Source organism: Elephas maximus, chromosome 20 (genome assembly GCF_024166365.1).
Source record: "Elephas maximus indicus isolate mEleMax1 chromosome 20, mEleMax1 primary haplotype, whole genome shotgun sequence".
Taxonomy (NCBI): Eukaryota; Metazoa; Chordata; class Mammalia; order Proboscidea; family Elephantidae; genus Elephas; species Elephas maximus.
In genome coordinates, this window is record NC_064838.1 from 36,102,403 (window position 1) to 36,126,686 (window position 24,284).

Consider the following 24,284-nt stretch of genomic DNA (forward strand, 5'->3'; position numbering starts at 1 on the left):
ATATTATTATTATTACCATTATTATCTCCATCTTTGGGATGGGGAAACTGAGGCACAGCAACCCCCCAAACACCATCACCTCTGACCTCTGGTTTCTCAGCTGATAGGAATCACCTTCACTGAGCCCAGATCCTAATTCTCTAGGTAGCCCTGTGCAGAGGGGCCCAGAAGAGCCCAGCTCCAGCAGCCGCAGAAGACGGAGCAGGCAGGTTTTGCGGGGCAGTGTGGGAGGCAGGTTATGAGGTTTGGAGAAAAGGACCTCGGCACCTTGTCTGGTCTTACTGAGCTCTGATCAGAGGCTAACGAACAGCTCCTTGACTGTGCCCAGAGTTTGGAGTTTAAACTGTGATCATGTGGCCAGGGGGCCCCCAGTGGTGGCCAGACTTGGGGGAGAGGAAGGGACGATTTTTCTCAGACACACATGCACTTACTGGGGTGAATTATGGCCCCTGGAGATAGTCTATTAAGGTCTCGGAGCCTTGGTAGCCTGGAAGGGTCGGGGGAAGGCTTCTGCAGGAGCCCTGGTTGTTGAGGACCCTTGGGTGGAGCGGGCTGTGCGGTTCTGAGTTAGGCCCAGCCCAGAGGGTGGGAAAGGGGAGGAGACTCTTGTCACTGTCCCCCTTCCCCTCTGCCTTTGGACAACCACCCAGGGCTGAAGCTTCTGAAATGTCATGAGCTCTGCGAGCTTCTCTCAGGGTGCAGGGGGAGGCAGGGGGACCTGAGGGCTCTCCGTGTCCCCTGCCTGTATGGATGAGGAGAGGGCCTGGCCATTGAGTGTCAAGGGCCTCCTGGTACCAGACCCTGTCTGAAGCTTGTGGGCATGACTTCGTCCCACCTCAGGACAATACTGGGTGGTAGCTGCTGCTCCCCATCCGTTGGAGGGAGAAACTGAGGTTAGGGAGGTGGAGTCGCTCGCCTAAGGTTGCACAGCGGGGATTTGAACCCAGGTTTGCTGATGCCATCCCCCCACCCCCGCCTCTGAAAAGTCCCTGATTTGAGATCACGGTGAGAGGGAGTGGTGGGGACCTTGACTCTGTCATCTCCGACTGTGCCATGGAAAGGCTAAGACAAAGTGAAACAATACAAAACAAAAACAACGAAAGCCAGACGCTGCCAGCATCCCACAAGCTCTCTGAGCTCCGACCCCGCAGTCTAACCTCGCTGCTGCCTGAGCCAGCTGGAGTGCTTGGCAGGCTGAGCCCTGTGGCCCTCAAGTTGGATGTTTCCAAAACTTGAAATCAAGGACTCACCTATAATTTAAAAAAAAAAAGGGACTTGAGGGTGGGGAAGAATTAGTCTCCCTGAGGAGTATTCTGTAAAGATGAACTGTGAGTACATACGTGTATTACATATACATTTTAAATGATCAATTGCTTTCCAGTCAGCTCCAACTCATAGCGACCCCATGTGTGTCAGAGGAGAGCTGTGCCTCATAGGGTTTTCTGTGGCTGATTTTTTGGAAGTAGATTGCCAGGTCTTTCTTCCAGGGCACCTCTTGAGTTGGTTTGAACTGCCAACCTTTTGGTTAGCAGCCAAGCACATTAACTGTTTGTACCACTCAGGGACACTACATTTTAAATACTGTAAACCTCAAAACCAAACCCATTGCCATCAACTTGATTCCAATCCACTGAGACCCTATTGAGTAGACCTGTGCCCCATAGGGTTTCCATGGCTATAATCTTAATGGAAGCAGATCACCAGGCCTGTCTTCCACTGCACTGCTGAGCAGGTTTGAACTGCCAACCTTTAGGTTAGTGATTGAGTGCAACTGTTCGTACCACCCGGGGTCCTTCACATTTTCGATAGACTGAGTCAGATGATTACAATATCTCCCAGTCATTGAGCTCTTGTTGTTTCCTGGGCATTGAGCTAGGTATTTTACAAGCTTTGTCCCAGGATCCTCGATAAGGAAACTGAGGCTCACGGAGCTGAAGTGGTTGCCCAGAGTCATACAGTTGACACATGGCAAAGCTGGGACTCACGCCTGGGTCTGTGTGACCCCAAAACCTGGACTCACAGACCTGAGATCTGACAGCAGATTCCAGCCCAGGCAGGTTCCCGCCTTCTCTGGGCTTTGCTTTCTTGGTCCGTAAAATGATGGAGTTTGGGCGGACAATCATTTGGAGGGACAGCCTGCTGCTCCGGCCAGCCGTGGATGCCGGCTGTCTGGGCAGGGGGAAGGCAAGCTGCATGCCCCACTTCCTTTCTCCTCTTCCATTTCCCCCATAATAGCCTCCCCAAGACTAATGACTGGGGGAGATAAGAGCCCTTTCTCCAAATGGCGGTGAATGCCACTAATGACAGAGCAGATGCGGCACTGTTAATTATGCCGTGGGTATTAAATGAAAGCGCCAGCCTGGAGGAGTTAAATAGCACTGCTGGGCTGGCAAAGGCTGTACTTCGAACAGTGGCATTGGCCTGGGCTGGGCAGAACCGCCCTCTCCTCAACCTCTGGAGCCTGGGTGGGAGTCACAGAGCCATGGGTTCCCTCATTCACACTGGTTCCTTCCCCAGCAGGGGTACGCAGTGGCTCCTTGAGCTGGGGTCATTGGTGGCTGCTCTGGGAGATTTTTGGGGGAATCTCTAGACAAGTCACCTGCAGTGGCAGATGTGGGCAAACAGCTGGGCCAAGTCAAACTTTGAGCACCTGCTGTATGCCAGGCTTATAGAGAGAAACCAGGCATTGTTCTGCCTTTGTGGAGCTGCTCACGGTCAAGGCCAGAAATCCCTTATGAGCAGGAACACTGTGTCTTCCCTTGTCTCCAGTACCTGGCACAGTGGGGAACATCTAGAAAGTAGGTGCTTACCTTTCCTTTCTGATTGTCCATGTGGTTCCTCAGGGGAGGAGAGCCCTGTAAGAGCCAGAGGCCGTGCAGAGAGTGGCCAGAGCAAGCTCATCCATGGGCTAGGTGGGACAGAGGGACAGGGCAGGTGGGAGGTTCTCTCTCTGAAGTCAACTCAGCATTACTTCTGTGGGACAGCATGATGTGGTGGGAGATTTGAGCTTCCATTTGCTGGGTCACCAAGGCAACCCCTGTGCCCTTTCTGAGCCTCAGTTTGCACATCTGCGAGACGGGGATCACGAGGGCTGTGATGGCTGTAGGCAAACTATGTTTACTAACCAACCCCAGTCCTGAACCTGGAGAGTTACAGAGATCATGTGCGTGCCTGTAAGTGACATTTTCGGGGCAATTCAGCAGAAGGAGGGACTGCAGTAACCAAAGGAAGCTTCTGGTTTTTCCCGTGGATTTAAAATCTCACTCAACCCTCCAACCCACCTCTTGTAGCTCACGTAGATCATGGGGATAGCTGGCGTAGGACTGGACAGCGTTTCATTCCATTGTGCATGGGGTCACCGTGAGTTGGGGATCTTAGGGAGGTCAGGGAACTTACCTGCAGTCATACAACATGGAAGCTGAGACTCTCTGTTTCTGGCTTCCTGGACTGAAAAAGCTGTTTTTATCAAATTCTTCTAGGCCAGAGAAAGTCACAAAACCCACAAATTCAGAGACCCCTGTGGAGCCCTGGTGGCACAGAGAGCCCTGGTGGTGCAGTGATTAAGTGCCCTCTGCTAACCAAAAGGTCACCAGTTCGAATCCACCAGCCACTCCTTGGAAACCATATGGGGCAGTCCTACTGTGTCCTAAAGGGTCGCTATGAGTCGGAATCGACTTGACGGCAACAGGGTTTGGTTTTGTACTATATGTGAATAAACAGGCCCAGAGGGGAGGATTCTGAGGGCCAGTAGGTCCCAGGGCCCAGAGCTTCTAACCCCTAGACCAGTGCTCTTGCCCCTACCCCAAACCAGCCCAGCTCCGCTGTTGAGAAATTATTAAATAGAGTTGGTGGAAGGACTCCAGTTGCCGTGACAACGGAGCCTGTGTCCTTGGGAAATAATGGCGCTGCACAAGGCAGAGCAATGTGTGTTGAATGCTGATTCGGGAGCTGTTGGAGCAAGCGAGCAGAGGAGACTGTGTCTGGGGTTGGAGCTCCCCGAGAAAGAGGCTGGGAATTGCGGGGGGCAGCAGTGGGGAACCAGCCATGTTTCATCCCTCCCTCTAACCTTGTCAGAAAGGGCTCATCACCTGCATTTGATGGAGGTGCAAAGTCAGGTTCAGAGAAGTGACTTGACTCAAGTCACACAGCCAGAAAAGGGGCACAGCTGGGATTTAAACCTAGGCTGCCACTGTCTCCCAGGCCTCTAAGAAAAGGAGGGCCTGGAAGGGGGTGCTGCAAGGGGACGGATGCTGACAGGACAAGGACTCAGGAGGGAGCCAGTTCTAAGCCCTGCACAAAGAGCATCTAAAAGCACTGCCATGGAGTGAATTCCAACTCATAGTGACCTTATAGGACAGAACTGCTCCTATAGGGTTTCCAAGGCTGTAATCTTTATGGAAGCAGACTGCCACATCTTCTTCCCATAGAGTGGCTGGTGGGTTCAAACTGCTGACCTTTCGATTAGCAGCTGAAGGCTTAACTACTGCACTGCCAGGGCTCCTCCAGAGTGTCTAGACCTCTCTAAAGGCTGCTGAGGAGAGTGTTGATGGAGATTCCGCTGGGCCAGGAATGATAGAATTCCAGCCCAAGAGAAACAGGGATGCAATATGGCAAGGTAGGTAGAAGCATTAGCTTTGAAGCCAAAGTCAAACCCCATTCTACCACTACCTGGCTGTGTGACCCTGAGCAAGTCACTTCACCTCTCTGAGCCTCAGATTCCTCATCTGCAATCCTCATAGGATTGTTATGAGACCAAATAAGGTAATGTAGCACCAAGCCCTGTTCCTGGCCCTAGCTCAGTCACCAGTAGCTGTTATTATTAACCAAATGGGAGAGGCTAGGAGAAGGGTCTGCTCCTAACCATATATCAGCTGTGATTTGTGGAGTTGGAAGCATGGAACTGGCTAAAACAAGGAAAAGAAGAATAACAGGGCTCTTCATTCCAGGCTAGTAAATGGCAGTAGAACAAATGAACAGTCCCCATCACCAAAAATAACTATCAATATTTTGCATTTGGAGAGCATGATTGGTGTACACACAGTGAAGGTGCTGTCCCTAAATCCTGCGTGCGTCCACACGGGGGAAATTGCACCTTCATACAGCAACTCTCTCAATGACCCCATGCTGCAAATGGTTTTGCAAAGTAAATAGCCTCGCCCACGCCTTGCATTTCTCTCTCCTGGCTCAATCTATCTAACTTCCTCATTGTGGCTGAGAGCATGGGGTTAACACCCTGAGAAACCCCAAAGTGTATCATTTGCGTGCTGGCAAAGGCTGAGCTGGCATGCAGCCCCATCCCATTTTGGAAACGGAAGGAGAGTGCTGGACGCAGGCATTTGGCTGTTTCAAAAGGGAGGGTGAGAGCTGGAATCCTGGTGACTTGGATACAAGCAACCACTTTGTTTGTTTCCTCAAACCTGTCTGAGCAAATCCACGTCCAGAGACTGCAGCTTGTTTCTGGGTTCCCTGAGAGGGACGGTTGTGTGCTCTCTGCTGTTCCTGGACTTGGATGACAGGGGGCAAAGTAATGAGCCCAAGACCTCAGATTCTGGATCCTGACACCCCCGTCTGTGCAGGCAGGAGAGGGTTGAGGACTCATGTGATGGACAAATGAAGACAGCTGGCATTTAACCAGGATTTTAACAAATGTGGTAATTACAGGGTACATAGCATGTCCACTTTGGGGACCATGCTTAATGAATAATTTGCTCTCAGCATTTGATTTGATCAGCAGGTCCTGTGACCCCCATAATTCCCTAGTATTGATCTCTCGCCTATAGGTTAAAATAACTCTGGCATTCTGTCCACAGCTACCTAAAAACAAATAACACTAGCCCTAATTGGGTGTTATAATACCTGCCAGGTACCAAGCATTTACTATGTAAATGAAAGACCTGATGATCTACTTCAAAAAATCAGTCCATGAAAACCTATGGCTCGCAGTGGTCCAATCCTGTCGTGTGTAGGGTGTCCATGAGTCGGAGGGCACCTCGATGGCAGCTAACAGTAACAATGCATGCTGGACTAATAAGCACTTTAAGTAGTCTCACATGTAATCCTCATAGCGTCCCTCAGGGAGGATATTATCATCCCGATTTTAGACAGGTAGGGACATTGGTGGAATTCTAGCCTTCATGCAGGAGACCCAGGTTTGATTCCCAGCCGGTGCACCTCAAGTGCAACCACCACACGTCTGTCAGTGGAGGCTTACATGTTGCTATGATGCTGAACAGGTTTCAGCAGAGTTGCCAGACTAAGGTGGACTAGGAAGAAAGTTCGGGCAATCTACTTTCAAAAATCAACCAGTGAAAACCCTGTGGATCACAACAGTGTAATCGACAACTGATCACGGGATGGTGCAGGTCTGGGTGGCATTTTACTCTGTTGTACGTGGGATCTTCATGAGTCAGGGATCAACCGGATGGCAGCTAACAGCAGCAACATTTTAGACAGAGAGGTCAGGTAACTAACCTGCTATCGCACAGCATGGGAGTTGAGGCTCAAGAGCAGGTTTCCTTGTTCCCAGGGCCAAGGCCCTTAACCACTGCTGTGCTCTGCCTGCCTCCATCAGGGCTCAGGACAAACCTCTAATCACCCTTGGCATCCCAAGTGGAAATTCTTCATGGGTTAGCTCATTGTTCAAGGGACTTAAGAAAATTTGCCCAAATATGATTTTACCAAATGGGTAGGTTATTCTTGCTAGACAGGGCTTTTTCACTTTCCAAAAAAAGGGGGATTCGTACTATAAAGATTCCTTTCTAAAGCTAAGTACATGAGTCAAGAACAGATGCCTTGGCTAAAGTGAGCATTCGGTTGAGTCTTTTAAAAATAAAATCAGCTTTATCTAGTGGGAAAATAGACTCTGGAGTTGGACCTTCCATCAGCTCTGAAAAAACGTGTGCCCCTCATTCTTGCAAAATATTCTAAAGCAGTGTCTCTCGATATTTTTGAATGCAGCCAAGCTTATATTTTGAGAACAGTAGGGTTCGTTGTTTTCCAAATATAAAAATATAACATGAACATGATTTTTTAGACTTTGCCACTCTCGAGAGTCTGATGTATCCCCTAGGAAGGGCAACACAACTCTCACCCTTCTTCTATCACTTAGAGGAAGAGCTCTCTCGGGTGACTAAAATTGCACCGTGTATAATAGGATTGCAAACTCAAGGGCTTTTAAGGGCCAGGCAGATCACAGTTCACAGAAAAGAGTAATGAGGCCAGGGACTGAGACGATAATAACGGTGGGACTTAGAATAACCCGGAAAACGTATACAGCCCGCCACCCCCCCCGCCCCCGCAAGCGTGCAAATTCCAGTTTTAAAAGTCTAAGCTGGTGCCACACAATCAAATGCATTTGGGGGGCCCATTCGGCCCAGGGGCCACTAGTTTGAGATCCCTGGTGGTTCTTATTGTGACCTCGTGTGACCTTGGTCCTGGCAGTTTATCTTTGTGGCTTCAGCATGTTCTTCTCTAGAATGGGGCTAACGAAGCCTGCAGAGGTGTCAGGAGAGGGAAGCGGAAGAGTCCCAGGTGTGGAAGGCTGATAAAGAACGGGGAGCCATCCATGGCCACCGTCCTCGATGTACCTCCCGTCTGTGACACTGAGGCAGTGCTGTGTTTGGCTGCACTTCTGCCTGGGATTTATTAAAGAACATCTTTGAGTGCAGCCAGCCCCTGCAGTGTTATGTTCTCTTTTTCCCAAATCGTAGATCTTAAAGGGCCTTTATCCTAGTGCCCTTCAGAGTCATTCAAGCACATCTTGAACAGGAGAGAATGGTTATTTCACCCAGTGGTCTTCTAACAAGTGTGCCTTAAAAGACAAAGATTGATGTTAAAAAAAAAAAGTGAAGTAATCGTCACGTCCTCCTTATTTCCTGATCTGTATTCATCTTTTCTGGCACTCCGGGCCTTTTCAGAGGCATCTCCTGGAACTGAAGTCCTCCAGAAAGTTCCACCTCAGCCAAAGGAAAGTGAGAGAGAAGAAGGAACAGTGACCGGGAACAGCACTGTGAGGGCTCTGAGACCAGACCCAGCACAGCATGGATCCCTGATAAATGCCGTGTTGATTTGGGGAGGCAGCAGCCCTACATGAAGGGCCAGGATCCATGGGCTGGCCCACAGCAAGTCCAGCAGAGCCAGTCAGCAGGAGAAAAGCAGCAGAGACGTTCTCAGGCCTGGCTCCTCAACTACGTGTGACCCTGGACTCTGCAAACCTCGGGATCCTTATTGCAAAAGCACAGGCTGTCTCTCTCCTGCGGTCCTTATGAGGATTAAACGAGATCTCAAGAGTAGAGTAGAGCAGTGGACAGGTAGTCCCCGACTTACGACCGGGTTCCATTCCGACAACTCCATCATAAGTCGGTTGTCACGTTAAGTCAAACACCTCATTTTTTCTTCCAAGTTTTCATTATTATTGCATTTTATTATCGGTATCCCTATATATCCCATCTTTGTTTTTGGGGGTTGGAAACATGACATAAAAACTTACAGATATGATGACATCACCAATTCTGTGCTACAGCACCATCTGTAGTGCGTATTACTAACGATAAGATATAAAAAAAAGGACGGTTGTAAGTGTGGTTCGTTGTAACTCGAATACATCGTATGCTGGGGACTACCTGTATTGCTCATAGGAAATGAGCAGCACATCTTTTTTCCCTTCCTTCTGTTCTTTCACCTTTCTTCCTTCTTTCTTCCTCTTCTCATCCCTCTGCTTCTTTTCTCCTCCTGTCTTTCTGCTTCTCCAGCTCCTTCTCTCCCTGTTTCCCTTTTCCTTCCCTCTTTTCCCCTTCTTCCTCCCTTCTATATCTCTACCCTTCGACCTCTCTCCTCTCCCTACCCACTCATTCACTCGGATACCATGCCCACAAGTTGCTCTTGTCTAAACACACCGTGTAGGATGCTGACTCTCTATTCCAGCAGCAGGCCTCACTGGCTGGCACACATGTCAGCTGCAGTATCTGCTCGGGCTGGTGCCAGCCAAGGAGGCATTGTCCAGGGTTTTCCTTCTGCAGAGCTATCAAAGAGGGCTTCCAGCAGATGGACCACTCAGGAAGTAAGGCCAATTTCTCCTCGAGAGTGTGGCTCACCCCGCAAGAGGAAACAAGCTTCAGGAGCAGGGTATGCTGGAGCCGGCCCATGAGCACAGATGGTGAGCATCTGTGCCCAGCTCTATGACCCATGTTGGTACCTTGACATCAGCCACAGTGGGAGTATTTACACCACAGGAACCAGCAGACACTACAAACTGTTTCTTTTGTCTCATGTTTCATTTCACAGCACATCCCTGCTTCAGAGGCCTGTGCCTGCCTCTCAGAAACAACCGCTTCTTGAGGACTTGTAATAACGTCCTATGTCATGGAGCCACCACCCGTCTGTCAGTCGTGTTGTACTACTGTGGCGGCTTGTATGTGGCTGGATGCTGGAAGCTGTGCCACCAATATTTCGAATACCAGCAAGGTCACCTGTGGTGGACAGGTTTCAGTGGAGCTTCCAGACTAAGGAAGAAAGGCCCGATGATCTACTTCAGAAAATCAGCCATGAAAAACTTATGGATCACAACAGAATTCTGTCCAGCTCGCTTGCTGCCTTAGTCATCTAGTGCTGCTATAACAGAAATACCACAAGTGGATGGCTTTAACAAAGAGAAATTAATTTTCTCACAGCTTAGGAGGCTGGAAGTCCAAATTCAGGGCATCAGCTCCAGGGGAAGGCTTTCTCTCTCTGTCAGCTCAGGAGGAAGGTCTTTCTCGACAGTGTTCCCCTGGACTAGGAGCTTCTCCGCACAGGAACCCCGGGTCCAAAGGACACGCTGTGCTCCCAGCACTGCTTTCTTGGTGGTATAAGGTTCCCACTTTCTGCTTGCTTCCCTTTCCTTTTATCTCTTGTAAGATAGAAGACCAAGATGGATGTCAGAGGAGACTCTGAAACTTGTTCTCCAACATCGAGCAGCTAAAGGAAAAGAAAGAATTGATGAAGTAAAAGAACTGAACAGAAGACTTCTAAGGGCATCTTGAGAAGACAAAGTAAAGTATTATAATGACATGTGCAAAGAGCTGGAGATGGAAAACCAAAAGGGAAGAACATGCTTGGCGTTTCTCAAGCTGAAAGAACTGAAGAAAAAATTCAAGCCTCGAGTTGCAATAGTGAAGGATTCTATGGGGAAAATACTAAACGATGCAGGAAGCATCAAAAGAAGATGGAAGGAATACACAGAGTCATTATACCAAAAAGAATTAGTCGATATTCAACCATTTCAAGAGGTGGCATATGATCAGGAACTGATGGTGCTGAAGGAAGAAATCAAAGCTGCTCTGAAGGCATTGGCGAAAAACAAGGCTCCAGGAATTGATGGAATATCAATTGAGATGTTTCAACAAACAGATGCAGTGCTGGAGGTGCTCACTCGTCTGTGCCAAGAAATATGGAAGACAGCTACCTGGCCAATGGACTGGAAGAGATCCATATTTATGCCTATTCCCAAGAAAGGTGATCCAACCGAACGTGGAAATTATAGAACAATATCATTAATATCACACACAAGAAAAATTTTGCTGAAGATCATTCAAAAATAGCTGCAGCAGTGTATTGACAGGGAACTGCCAGAAATTCAGGCCAGTTTCAGAAGAGGATGTGGAACCAGGGATATCACTGCTGATGTCAGACGGATCCTGGCTGAAAGCAGAGAATACCAGAAGGATGTTTACTTGTGTTTTATTGACTATGCAAAGGCATTCGACTGTGTGGATCATAACAAATTACCTAACATTGCGAAGAATGGGAATTCCAGAACACTTAATTGTGCTCATGAGGAACCTTTACATAGATCAAGAGGCAGTTGTTCAGACAGAACAAAGGGATACTGACTGGTTTAAAGTCAGGAAAAGTGTGCATCAGGGTTGTATTCTTTCACCATACCTATTCAATCTGTATGCTGAGCAGATAATACGAGAAGCTGGACTATATGAAGAAGAATGGGGCATCAGGATTGGAGGAAGACTCATTAACAACCTGCGTTATGCAGATGACACAACCTTGCTTGCTGAAAGTGAAGAGGACTTGAAGTACTTACTAATGAAGATCAAAGACCACAGCCTTCAGTATGGATTGCACCTCAACATAAAGAAAACAAAAATCCTCACAACTGGACCAGTGAGCAACATCATGATAAACGGAGAATAGAATGAAGTTGTCAAGGATTTCATTTCACTTGGATCCACAATCAACACCCATGGAAGCAGCAGTCAAGAAATCAAAAGACGCATTGCGTTGGGCAAATCTGCTGCAAAGGACCTCTTTAAAGTGTTGAAGTGCAAAGATGTCACCTTGAAGACTAAGGTGTGCCTGACCCAAGCCATGGGATTTTCAGTTGCATCATATGCATGTGAAAGTTGAACAATGAGTAAGGAAGACAGAAGAAGAATTGACTCCTTTGAATTGTGGTGTTGGCGAAGAATATTGAATATATCGTGGACTTCCAAAAGAACTGACAAATCTGTCTTAGGAGAAGTACAACCAGAATGCTCCTTAGAAGCAAGAATGGCGAGACTGCGTCTTACATACTTTGGACGTGTTGTCAGGAGGGATAAGTCCCTGGAGAAAGACATCATGCTTGGCAGAGTACAGGGTCAGCAGAAAAGAGGAAGACGCTCAACTAGGTGGAATGGCACAGTGGCTGCAACAATGAGCTCAAGCATAACAATGATTGTAAGGATGGCTCAGGACTGGGCAGTGTTTCGTTGTGTTGTGCATAGGGTTGCTATGAGTCGGAACCGACTCCACGGCACCTAACAACAACAACAAAGATAGAAGATGGTGCACGCCACACTCCAGGGAAACTCCCTTTACATTGGACCTTAGAAAGGGTGTTACAATCCCACCTTAATCCTCTTTAACATAAAATTGCAATCACAAAATGGAGGACAACCACATAATATTGGGAATCATGGGTTAACCAAGTTGACACATTTTGGGGGGACACAATTCAATCCATGCCGCTTGCTTTGGACGCATCATCAGGCAGGATCAATTGCTGGAGGAAGACATCGTGTTTGGTGAAGTAGGGGACCAACCAGGGCAAGGGAGACCCTCGGTGAGATGGATTGGCACAATAGCCACAATGATGGACTTGAACATGCCTGAGATGGTGAGAATGATCCAGGACCAGGCAACATTTTGTTCTGTTGTACGTAAGGTGGCCATGAGTCTGAGCCAACTCAACAGCCGCTATCTCTATCAAACTATCATCTATCAATCTATTGCTCTATCTAGCCATGTCTTGGAGGGCTGGACTCAAAAGAGCACGTGCATGTCTCCCACTGTTTGGTGAAGTGGGGCAAGTTGAAGACCAAGATGCCATTGGTGCAGAGCGAACAGTGTAGCTGGGAAGATAAGGTAGAAGAATTGGCCATCAGTCAGGATAGAGGCCAAATTTTATACAGCCACTAGGCCTTCTCCATCCCACCACCATTGTCCCAGTTGAGGGGCCATCCTCTCTCACCAGCCCTATCAGAACAGCCTCCTCCTGTCTCCTGCCTTCCTCTCTCCTCCACACAGCTGCCATGTGGTCTTGCCCCACCTTAAAAGGTTTGAGGATCACTGAATGGCCACCCATGTCCGCAGTGGAGAGGAGTGGTTAGGAGCACAGGCTGTGGAATCAAGCTGCCGCCTCCTGGATCAGGGGCCGTGAGCAAGTTGCTTTTCTTCTCTGAGCCAGTTTCCTCATCTGTGCAGTGGGGTGTTGTGAGAGTTAAATGCTATCATCCATGAAATGTACTTAATAAACTTTTCGTGTGATCATTATTACAGAATAAAATGCACTTGCTTTTCTCGGCATTCCAGGTCATTTCCTGCTACCAGCCACCTCCCCAGCCACGTTCCCCAAATCACCCCAAGTTCTAGTCACCCAAGCTGCCCACATTCCTCGCTGTCTCTCAGCACCTTCTGCATTTTCACCCTGTTCTCCTTGCCTGGGAATAGACTGAAAGCGGTTAGGGTTGTGGTTAAGATTCTGGTCCTGCTTCTCTAACCATGACTTTAAAAAGCATGTCCCTTCCTGCCCCCTTTCTGCCAGCCCAAATGCCACCCTCTCCCAATTGCTTGCCTGAACCCAGCCCCCTCAGCAGGGCACCATCCTTCCTTCTCTGGGTGCCGGGGAAAAACTGATCACATGGAATGTCATTATGGTGGCCCATCTCCCAGCTGGCCAAGGACTCAGTGGAGGTAGAGCTCAGACTCCGACTCGCATCTTCATGCTCTGCTGCACCCAGACGGGACCTGATTCCCTGGAGATGCACAATCCACACAACCTGGATGAGACTGAAAATTGCTTTGACAAAACAAAGTGCTCAATCGGCCCTTGCAGACAGTTAGGGTCCAGAGCAGACATTAACAAACCATTGATTGTGTGAGAGACCAGCAGGATGAGATCGACAAGTGGATGGAAGTCAGAAGAGGCATTAGAAATGGAAGTCCTGCTCTTCTTGCACACAGAGGGACGGCACGAGAGGGGAAGGGACTGGCTCAGGGTCATACAGCTAGCAAATTGTGGAGCAGGGATTCAAACCCAGGTCTGTGTGACTCTAGACTTTGGAGCTAACTCTAGCACTTCCTCCTCCCAGGTCAACCCTGGAAAAGACCCTTTCCTGGCAGACATGCCCCTACGGTGGTATTTTCTGCCCTTGAAGGAGAGCTGGGGCCTCCCTGGTGGGAGAGCTGCCCCTTGCGTAGGCTGCCTCCTGGGGGACTCTCGTTAGAGCTCCAAGCTTAGATCCCGTGTGGTTTTTCCTTGGCTTCTTGGACATCTGCATGGCTTGCCTGACCCAACCATGGGGTAAATTAGCCTTTTTGGAGCCAGACTGCAGAGGATCGGGTCCAGCAGCCTCTTGGGTTTTTTTAAAAAGAGCAGCAGGCCTCGTCCTTGCTGGGTGTTGTCCTGGTGGGGGTTGCCTGCTAGGAATGGGCCACTGTGGCACATCTAGAAGATGGGGCCTGGGGGGTTCTGTGGGCAGCACATGGCCCTCCCGAGACCACAGGGTAGAGTGGTTAAGAGCATGGACACGGGGCCTGGGTTCAAATTGTGGCCCTTCTAGTTCCCAGTGAGGTCCCTGGGTGGCACAAGAGGGCTTTGGTTGCCAGTAAAAGGTGGTGCATCTCATACTTACCTAAAGGTTGGCAGTTCAAACCCACCTACCAGTGCTGCAAAAGAAAGGCCTGGCAATCTGCTTCTGTAAAGATTACAGCCAAGAAAACCCTATGGAGCAGTTTTACTCTGTAACATGTGGGGTCACCATGAGTCAGAATCGACTTGATGGTACTGGGTCTGGGTTTTTTTTTTTTTTTTTTTTTTAATATTTCGTAGATGGGCAACCTTTGGCAATTTCGCAAATCACTTGACCTCTCCATGCTTCAGTTTACCCATCAGTTAATTGGGGTAGGGGGTTGATGATAGCAAATTACCACACATAAAGCATCTGGAGCAAGGCCTGGCTCATTGGTAAGTGTGTTCAGCTCACTTCCTCCCCATATTCCCCATATTCTGAGCTCTACTCTTCCTTTCCCCATTTTGTTGATGAAAAGTTGGGATTTTTTTTTTTTTTTTCTTTATGAGACCACAGAAGAAAGGGAACCATGACCCCTGGAATTTACTTCACCTTTCAGTGGGTCTAGCCAGTCTTCCAGGGTAACACAAACGGTTAACCTACTCAGCTGCTAACAGAAGGTTGTCGGCTCAAGTCCACCCAGAGACACTTCAGAAGAAAGGCCTGGCTATCTACTTCCAAAAAATCAGCCATTGAAATCCCTGCGGAGCACAGTTCTACTCTGACACATACAGGGTCGCCATGAGTCAGGGTTAACTCGACAGGAACTTTTTTTTTAGGTTTAGCAGATCTCCAGTAGGTGCAAAGTTGGTTTTGATCTCACTCTAGTTGTGGATGCTCTCTGGTCTTCTACATTATGATCTTGCAGGCACCCCAGGCAAACGAAAGGTACCAGCAGAAGGGGGAGGGCTTGTTCAGTTTCCTCACCTGTCACAGGGGTTGTGAGGCTGGGCGACTCATCTCCATGCAGTCACGTCTCTTCCCCCTGGGCACTCAGCAGGCAGGCTCGGTGAGGTCCTAAGGCTGTGTCCAAAGGCTTCTATCCGAGTTATCTAGTTCTGCTCTAACAGAAATACCACAAGTAGATGGCTTTAACAAAGAGTTTAGGAAGCTGGAAGTCTGAATTCAGTGGGTCGACTCTAGGGAAAGGCTTTCTCTCTGTCAGCTCTGGGGGAAGGCCCTTCCTTGTCTCTTCTGAGCTTCTGCTCCTGGGCGATCTTCACGTGGGTGGACATCTCCCCCCGCCCCATCTCTGCTTTTTTTTGCTGACTTGTTTAATCTACTTTGTGTCTCAAAAGAGATTGACTCAAGACACACCCCACACTAATCCTGTCTCATTAACATAGCAAAGACAACCCATTCCCAAATGGAATGGGATTATAACCACAGGCATAGAGGTTGGTATTTTGGGGGGGACAAAATTCAATCCATTACAGCTTCCAAGAATGTCACAAAGGCCAGGGAGACACCTGTAGGCTGAGGAAATAGCACTAGACTATGAGTCAGAGGACTTGGGTCAGATCCTATGTGACCTTGGGAGGGCCACTTGACCTCTCTGAGCCTCAGTGTCCTCATCTGAGGAATGGGGACTAATTGTCATTTCATCTTCAATGTATTTAACACTTGCTGTGCCAGGCACAAGGCTAAAAACTTCAAATTTAGCCCTTATAATGGTGTGAAGTGGTTGCTATGGGTGAGGAAGCAAAAACTTGGAGGAAATAAGTAACTTACTTGAAAGTCACACTGAGGTATTGTAAAGAGTAGGCAACCAGTAAATGCTCCTGGGTGATGCAGGTAGTTATGCAGATTGCCTCTCAGGAGCGTTGAGGTGGAGGGGTTCGCACCAAGATACTGAACTGCTTGTCTTCATCTCTGAGTAAGAGTGTGCACTGGGCTGGGAGTTGCAGGGGTCTGCAAAGATCACACCTCATCTGCTGTGTGACCATAGGTGCCACTAGCCCTCTCTGGGCCTTTTTCTCCATCTGTAGGCTGTTGGTGTAGACCGAGTGCATCTCTGTGGTACAGAATAAGCCTGGACCTGGAAAGAGGCCACCAAGGCTTTGGTTCCAAGCCCCATTATTTGTTGGCTGAGGGGCCAAGGACTGGGGCCTCCCATCTAGACCCCCAGCTGCCCTGCACCCTGGCAAGGATGTACCTCCCACCTCCATATTCCATTCAGGACACCTTCTGCAGGGAGCCTTCCCTGACCTCCTGAGAAGTGCTTGGTGAACTTTGCCCCAGGGGCTGCCCACAGCACCTGCCACCCACCTGCACAGTGAACCTCCCTGGAATTTTCCATACACTGATACTCAGCTAATACTGGTCCTCACTTCCCTACAATACCTTTCAATTACGAAGCGCTTCATGGCTTCACATCTCTTTGAGTAACCATCTAAGCTGCTGTTTATTGAGCGTTTATTGTGTGCCAGGCTCTTGGCTAAGCCAGCCTCTTTCCTTGCATTCTCTCCCTTCAAGTTCTCACAACAATCCTATGAAGTGTAAGAGTTACATTTACAGATAGGAAAATTGAGGCTCAAGGAAGCTAAATAACTAGCCTCAGGCTATGCAGGGATTGGACCCGACCTCTGCGAAATAATGATCCCTAAACTGCAGCTTCTGAAGCTAGGTATACACCTGAATCACTGGGATCTTGGTGAAATGCAGATTTTGTTTTGGGAGGTCTGGGATGGGGCCTGAGATTCCGCATTTCTAGCACACTCACAGATGTTGCCAACACCACTCCTTAGAGAACCAGGCTTTGAGTCCCAGGGCCTTAAATCCCTAAGCAGTTTGAGACTGTGGGCTGCAGGCTGACAAGCCTGTTTCCTTGTCTTAGAGAACTGGTGAGGACTCAATGATACAACACCTGTGAACTCCCTGGCACACAATAAAAGCACTCAATAACTGCTAGCTCTGTTCTCTCTTGATAGGTGCTGGTGTGGGTCTGGGTACACCACAAATGCTCAATAAAGACTTATCCAATCGATTGAGCCTAGTATTTCCCTCAAACACAGAGAATAAATCGCATCCTGTTTCCCCTTGGAAAAAAGCCAAACCCAATATTAATTTTTTTTTTCTTGAACCACAGAGTTTCACAAAGAAATACAAAGTGAGCAGAGGCATGGCAGTCTGAAGCAAGCCTCTGTAATTTCTGTAATTACGGAACTAGAGCAAAACAAAGCCGGAGTGTGCAGAGCACCATGATGGGAGTGGGGGCTCCCCCTCCTCACCCCATCCTGCCACACTCACTCTGAGCCAATTCTGGGCCTGGCCTGGGACAAAGGCAGCCCTGAGACTCTGGCCCCTAAAGGCCACTGCCTAGGTCCCCACCCCACGCAGCCACCAGTGCTCTGATGCAGTGGGACAGAAGGAGATTGTCCAAGGCGGCTGCACACACAGCCCTCCCCCCACCCGTCATCTGGAAGGCCCTCAGAGCTGTCTGCTGACAGCCAATCCACCTGCAAGGCCTGCAGGCCCCACCTCCCAGACAGCCCCAGTGCCACTTGTCACCCCCTCTGTCCTGGCTGCTACCATCCCAACCACCATCATCTCTTGCCTGGACTCTCAGCCTCTTAAGGAGCCTCCTTGCTTCCACGCTTGCCCCTCTGCAGCCTCCTCTCCACCCGGCAGCCAGAGGGAGACTCTTAAATGTAAGTCAGATTACTGCCACCACTTAGCCTGAACTCCGTGCCATGGCCTGGTCTCTGAGACCCCATGTGATCTGGCCCCTGCCCACCTCTCCAGCTGGATCTTTGCTACTCTCCCCCTCCCGCACTGGACTGCAGCCACACTGGCCTCCTTGCTGGCTCTCAAAGCTGCCAAGCTTGTTTTTCTGCCTCAGGGCCTTTGCACTTGCTGTTCCCTCTGCTTGGAATACTCTACCCCCCAAAATTACATTTCTAGCTCCTAATGCAAACTGTTTTTTTTGGGGGGGGGGTGAATTCAAGCCAAAAAAGCAAGCCCAAGGGCCAATTTTGATCCATTTTGCCATTTCTGATCTAGAGATTCCCAGCTCCACATGTTTTTTTTTTTTACAAAGCATCTCCTCACTCAGGCATTGGCAGAGATATTCTCTCTGCTTGGTTTGGCCCCATTTTTATCCAGTCTTGGTCAGAAGGCATTCACCAAGGAAAAATAGGGCATCATGGGAGCATTTTCACCATCTTCCTACTTTTCTCTTTTTTTTTTAACTCCATCCTTCCCAAAAGTCCCCTGAGTGAATCTTCTTCTATAAATCAAATCTGGTCACGTTATCATCCCTGCAACTGGTCCCTAAATTCCTTAGCCTGGCATTCAAGGCCTGCCACAACTGGCCTTCCAAGCTTCAAACCTCTTTACTTTTGTTCATGCATTTCTTTTCACTTGGGATACCTTGTCTCTCTTTTTAGGTCAGTGAACTCCTATTCAGTCTTCAAAACCTGGCTCAAATGTCCCCTCATTTGGGATAACTTCTCTGGGTGAATTAACTCCTTCCTTCTAGGCCTACAGCATCTTGTTCATATTCCTCTTACAGCATTTATCACAGGGTATTATTATGATTAGCTATGTTGTTGTTGTGTGTCATCGAGCCAATTCCGACTCATAGCAACCCTCTAGGACAGAGTAGAACTGCCCCATAGGGTTTCCTAAGCTGCTAGTGGGTTCGAACTGCCAACGTTTTGGTTAGCAGCTGAGCACTTAACCATCACCCCACCAGGGCTCCCTATGATTAGCTTGTAATATATATACCTGTTGCCGTCGAGTCGATTTTGACTCCTAGTGACGCTATAGGACAGAGTAGAACTTCCCCACAGGGTTTCTGAGGGGTACCTGGTGGATTTGAACTGCTGACCTTTTGGTTAGCAGCTGTAGCTCTTAACCACTACACCACCAGGGAGACATATTTCTCCTGCTAGGCTGTGGCCTTGTCAAGGGCAGAGACCAGTCTTACTTATTAATCCCTAGTGTTCAGCTCAGCTCCCTGCACGTAACAGGCCCTCAGTAAACGTTTATGAAATTGAATCTTTCTGCTGGCACCTGTTAGCTCACTGATCCAAACTGTGGTGACTAGGGTGTGATTTAGAATACAGAATGCTATAATGGGATGCTATAATGAAATTGCTTGAAAAAATAGTTTCATTGTCAATTCAGCGCAGAATATGTGCTCAGTAAGTACTGTCAGTTATCTAGTCTTAGTATAGGGTCAGCTATGAGTTGGAGTCGACTCGATGGCAATGGGTAGTCTTCGTTAGCTGGTGCTGCTCTAACAGAAATACCACAAATGGATGGCTTTAACAAACAGAAATTTATTCTCTCGCAGTTTAGGAGGCTAGAAGTCTGAATTCAGGGCACTAGCTCCAGGGGAAGGCTTTCCCTCTCTGTTGGCTCTGGGAGTACATCTTGGCGTCAGTCTTCCCCTGGGTCTAGAAGATTCTCGGTACAGGGACCCTGAGTCCAAAGGGCACACTTCACACCTGGCTCTTCTTTCGAAGGAGCCCTGGTGTCTGGGCTGCTAACCGCAAGGTCAGCAGTTCAAACCCACCAGCCGTTCCATGGGAGAAAGATGTGGCATTCTGCTTTGATAAAAATTACAACCTTGGAAACCCTGCTGGGCAGCTCTGCTCTGTCCTATAGGGTCTCTATGATTGGAATCAACCTGGAAGGCAATGGGTTGTTGTTTTTTTGTTTGTTTATTTAAGTGTGTGTTGAATGAATGAGCAGGTGAACGTGATCTCACATTAACAGTGCCGTTTTGAGCATTGCTTTGGTTAATGGTGGCACGTTAAGGCGCTCGAGGAATGTGTAGCCACTAGCCACGTTCTTTGTCTGCCGAGTGTTGTCACCTGATGGGGAGGAGCTGGAAGTCTCTGGAAGAAGACCTGGAAAAATGCCCTAAATCATAAGATGGTGAAAGGTGTTCCTTTTACCCACTCTGCCAGCAGGGAAAAGAGTAGCCAAGACTGGCCCTGAGAAGGAGGTGACAGGGACATGTGGCCTTACAGCTGCAGACTCATAGGGCCATCCTGGAACACTGTGGAGTCCTGGAGCCGCAAAGCACAGAGGACATTGTGTTACTTCCCTACAGAGGGGAAGTAACAACTTGCAAAAAGGTTGCTTCTCCTTCAGAGAGAATTAATTTTCCAGAAAGACATGTTCTTAGTGTTACCTAGCCAAGAACCTGCACATTCCTGTGCTTTCTGCATGCTGTTTTTCCGTGAGCTAGGGAAGTTACAGGATAACAAGCTGGTGTGAGGAATTTCAATTCCAAACCAGCTATTCGCCGAGGGTGGGAGTAAGACACGCTTCCTCAAACCACCATATTAGAGCTTCGGGTCCCTGGCTTTCTTGCTAACTAATTGCCGTCGAGCTGACCCTGACTTATGGCAACCCCGTGAGTGTCAGAGTGGAACTGTGCTCCATAGGGTTTTAATGGCTGGTTTTTCAGAAGTAGATTGCCAGGCCTTTCTTCAGAGGCACCTCTATGTGGACTCAAACTGCCGACCTTTCAGTTAGCAGCCGATCATGTCAACCATTTGCACCACCTGGGGACTCCCTTCACACTAACAGGGATCCCTTTATCACTTTCCTCCCACGTATTCAATGTGTTGGATTTTTTTTTTTTCACCAAGCTTTGTTACAAAATATTGTTAGAAAATATTCTTTGTTAACCAAACGTGCAATTGTACCGTTCCCAGCTTCTGACTGGCCCAGAGTAATCAGCTCAGCTAGACCACTCTTAGGGATTGAATTGTGTCCTCCCCACAAAAAGAAAAAAAAAGGTGTTGTAAATCCTAACCTCTATGCCTGTGGTTATAATCCCCCTTGGGAATGGGTTGTCTTTGTTAAGTTAATGAGGCAGGATTAGTGTAGGGTATGTCTTAAATCAATCTCTTTTGAGATATAAAAGAGATTAAACATTTAAACCAGCAAGCAAAAGAAGTAGAAATGGGAGAAGAGAGATGCCAAGCCACATGAAGACTGCCTAGGAACAGAAGCTCAGAAGAGACAAGGACCTTCCCCCAGAGCTGACAGAGAGAGAAAGGCTTCTCTAAGAGCTGGCACCCTGAATTTGAACTTCTAGCCTCCTGAAGTGTGAGAAAATAAATTTGCTTGTTAAAGCCATCCACTTGTAGTATTTCTGTTATAGCAGCACTAGGTAACTCACACAACCATTCTGAGTTGCTATAAATAGAGCCTGAAGCAAAAAATAGTAATAATAACTTGACATTTTTATTAGCTGTTGTTCTCTATGGTGACTAAAAGGAGGATTTCCAGTGGACTTCTGAACATGTTAAAAGATGCCAAAGGGACTGAATAATAAGGCTTCAGTAAATGTTAGCCATCATGGTTAGCATGATACTAACTGAAAGGTTGGTGGCTCAAATCTACACAGAGGTGCCTCGGAAGAACGGCCTGGTGATCTACTTCTGAAAGATCTCAGCTATTGACAACTCTGTGGAGCACAGTTCTACTCTGACACCCATGAGCTCGCTACGAGTACGAGTCAACTCGATGGCGACTGTTATTTTTTTAATCATCATCACTATTATTATTATTATCACCATCATATGACCTTCTGGGAAGTCATGAATGCCACATTAAGAATCACTGATCTACACACAGACGGTAACAATCACAATGATAAGAATGGCTGAGATTTTCTAAGCCCTAACTATGTGCCAGAGTCCCTGGGTAGTGTGAATGATTAACGTGTTTGGCTACTCACCAAAAGGTTGGAGGTTCGAGTCCACCCAGAGGCACTATGGAAGAAAGCCCTGGCGATTTACTTCCGAAAATCAGTTATTGGAAATCCCTTGGAAAACAGCTCCACACTGACACACATGGGATCACCATGAATCAGAGTTGACTTGGCAGCTACTGGTTTGGCTTTTTTTTTTTTGGTTAACTATGTTCCAGGCATTGTTTTAAATGCTTTACGTGTATGATCTTATTTAACCTTCACAACAGCCGTATGAGGGAGGTGTTATCATTACCCCCCATTATTATCCCGTTTTACAGACGAGGGTCAGAAAGGCGAAGGGACTCACTCAGAGGAGTGAGTGTCAGAGGGAGGCTTGATATGTCTGACTCAGCCCTGGGGGTCCTTGCTGCCTTGCAGTCAGAGGGCCTCCTTAGTCCTGAATCTGCACAGAAGCGTCAGTTACATCAGTTCATGGCTTGGAGCTGTTTATCTTAATATATCCCATATCTTCTAAAAGGAAAACTCCACATATGGTTATGTGGGAATAGGGGAGTTAGAGAGATTTGGCTGAATCTAGACTTGCCCGTGTTCTGGAAATTACATGTATGTCATCCTCACAGTGAGTTCCTCAGAGCAGCCACCATCTCCCATCCCTCAGGACTTGACGTGAGGAGGTGCTCAATGTACTCATGGAGAAGAGTGACTGAATAAACTTCCCAGGGACCAAAACCCTCCTTTCCCTGACCTTCTGCCCTTCCTCTGTGCTGATGTCAAATGGTTTCTTCAAAGTATGCTCACAGCGAGTTTCACCTTTTTACACATGCCCCTGCCATCTTCCCCAACTGCTGAGAGCTGAGGCATGCCTCACCTGGTCTTCTTTCTCTAGCTCTCTTTCTGCCTCTGAATGGTGTCATGTTATCTTGTTGCCCAGTAGATGACATCAGTTTCAAAAGCCTAGTAAGTTCTGGAGTTTGGTTTGAGTCACCATGATAATCAACAAGTAAGTTCATAGTGGAGGCCAGAACTTTTTTCCACAGGCCACAGACCTCCTTAAGAACTTGGCCGAAGTCCCTTCAATGGGCAGGTGAGCAGAGATTCAAGATTGTAACTGGAACCCCTCTGATACAATGTAAGCAAAAATGGGGAATTTATTTTACAACTATGAGGATCTTTTATGAAATCCAAGAGTAGGAAGGTAGCCAGTGTTAAGAAAGTCTGGAACTGCAAACTAGAATGCCTTCAAGAGTCTTCCTCCATCTTTTTATCTCTAATTTTCTTCCTCCTCAGCAGACCAACTCTCTGCTACTCTGAGTATAAGTTGAGCAGAAGATGGGTGCCTCGGAGTTCCTAAGTCACTTGACAGACTGACCCTCTTTCTCAGTCCCATGTCAAATTCCCAGGGAAGGAGCTTGATTGGCCAGCCTGGGTCAGGTGATCGTTCCTGGTCCAATTAACTGCAGCCAAGGTGGTTGGGTCACATTGAACAAATATGGCTGCTGGAGCCCACAAGGACAGATCATGGGACAGCTAAGGGCATTATTGTTATGACAGTTAAGGGCTGCCCCCCTCAAAAGAGGCCCACTTTAACCTCTCCTTGCTTTTCTGAGGCTGCTCTTTTGCCTGCTTATCCAAAGACTCCCTTGTAGACAACAGAACCGGCTGCCTTCTAGTTCTTGTCATTTTTGAAGATGGCAGGAGTTCGCCCTAGCTGAGTCCAGAGAGATAGGCTAATGTTGCCATGCCCTGCCCAGGCCAGCATCTAGATGGGCATCAAGACAAGTCCAGGGGCTGTGGAGGAGGCTATCCTTGAGAACAAGAAGCAGGGTTTCACGGTAAAGTTTGCATTGTCTGAAGATGGGTCTGGTTCTCTGTGACCTCTAGGAGGAGACGATGGTGTTTGGTAATGGGGACTGCATGTGAGGAGCTGGAGGGCTAGTGCACCTGCAAGTTGGGGTGTCCGCAAGGGGGCAGGGCTGAGGGGAGGCAGCCATTTGGGGCAGGGGCCACGGCCCATGTCGCACATCGCTTTGGCTCAGCTCCTACCGGTGAGAATCCACAGATCAATGCTTCACATGGTCCGGTTTACGCTGAGGGTTCCATAAGTTTATTGTGTATTATTTTCTTAATTAAAAAAAAAAAAGTCTGTAGAACATTCTAGAAACCTAGAGAGAGGCACAAAGAAGAAAAGGATAATCACTCATAAACTAATCACTGTTAACATCTTAGGGTATGTGCTTCCAGTTTGTTGTTGTTGTTTTTAAGAACACATCCTGATTTTTTGTTTTTTCGCAAAAATAGGATCATACTGAATAAACTTTTGAAACCTACTTTTCTTTCTCAATGAAACGAGGTGCTCTTTCCCATGTTCCTACGTGGCTTTTTACAACATCTCTGCAAGTTTGGATGAAGGGTGGAGGGAAATGCCGGCAGCATTCATTGGCTCCTGCAGCCACTCTGTTGGTTACTCTTTTCCTGCTGATAAAATTATGGAACGTCTTCTT

General features: G+C 48.0%; 1 protein-coding gene across 1 annotated transcript in view; it reads left to right on the top strand.

Moving 5' to 3' along the window:
* Positions 1-24,284, top strand: part of SLC6A1 (solute carrier family 6 member 1) — a 53,237-nt gene that overhangs the window by 5,458 nt on the left and 23,495 nt on the right. The gene's annotated exons all lie outside the window — the stretch shown is intronic.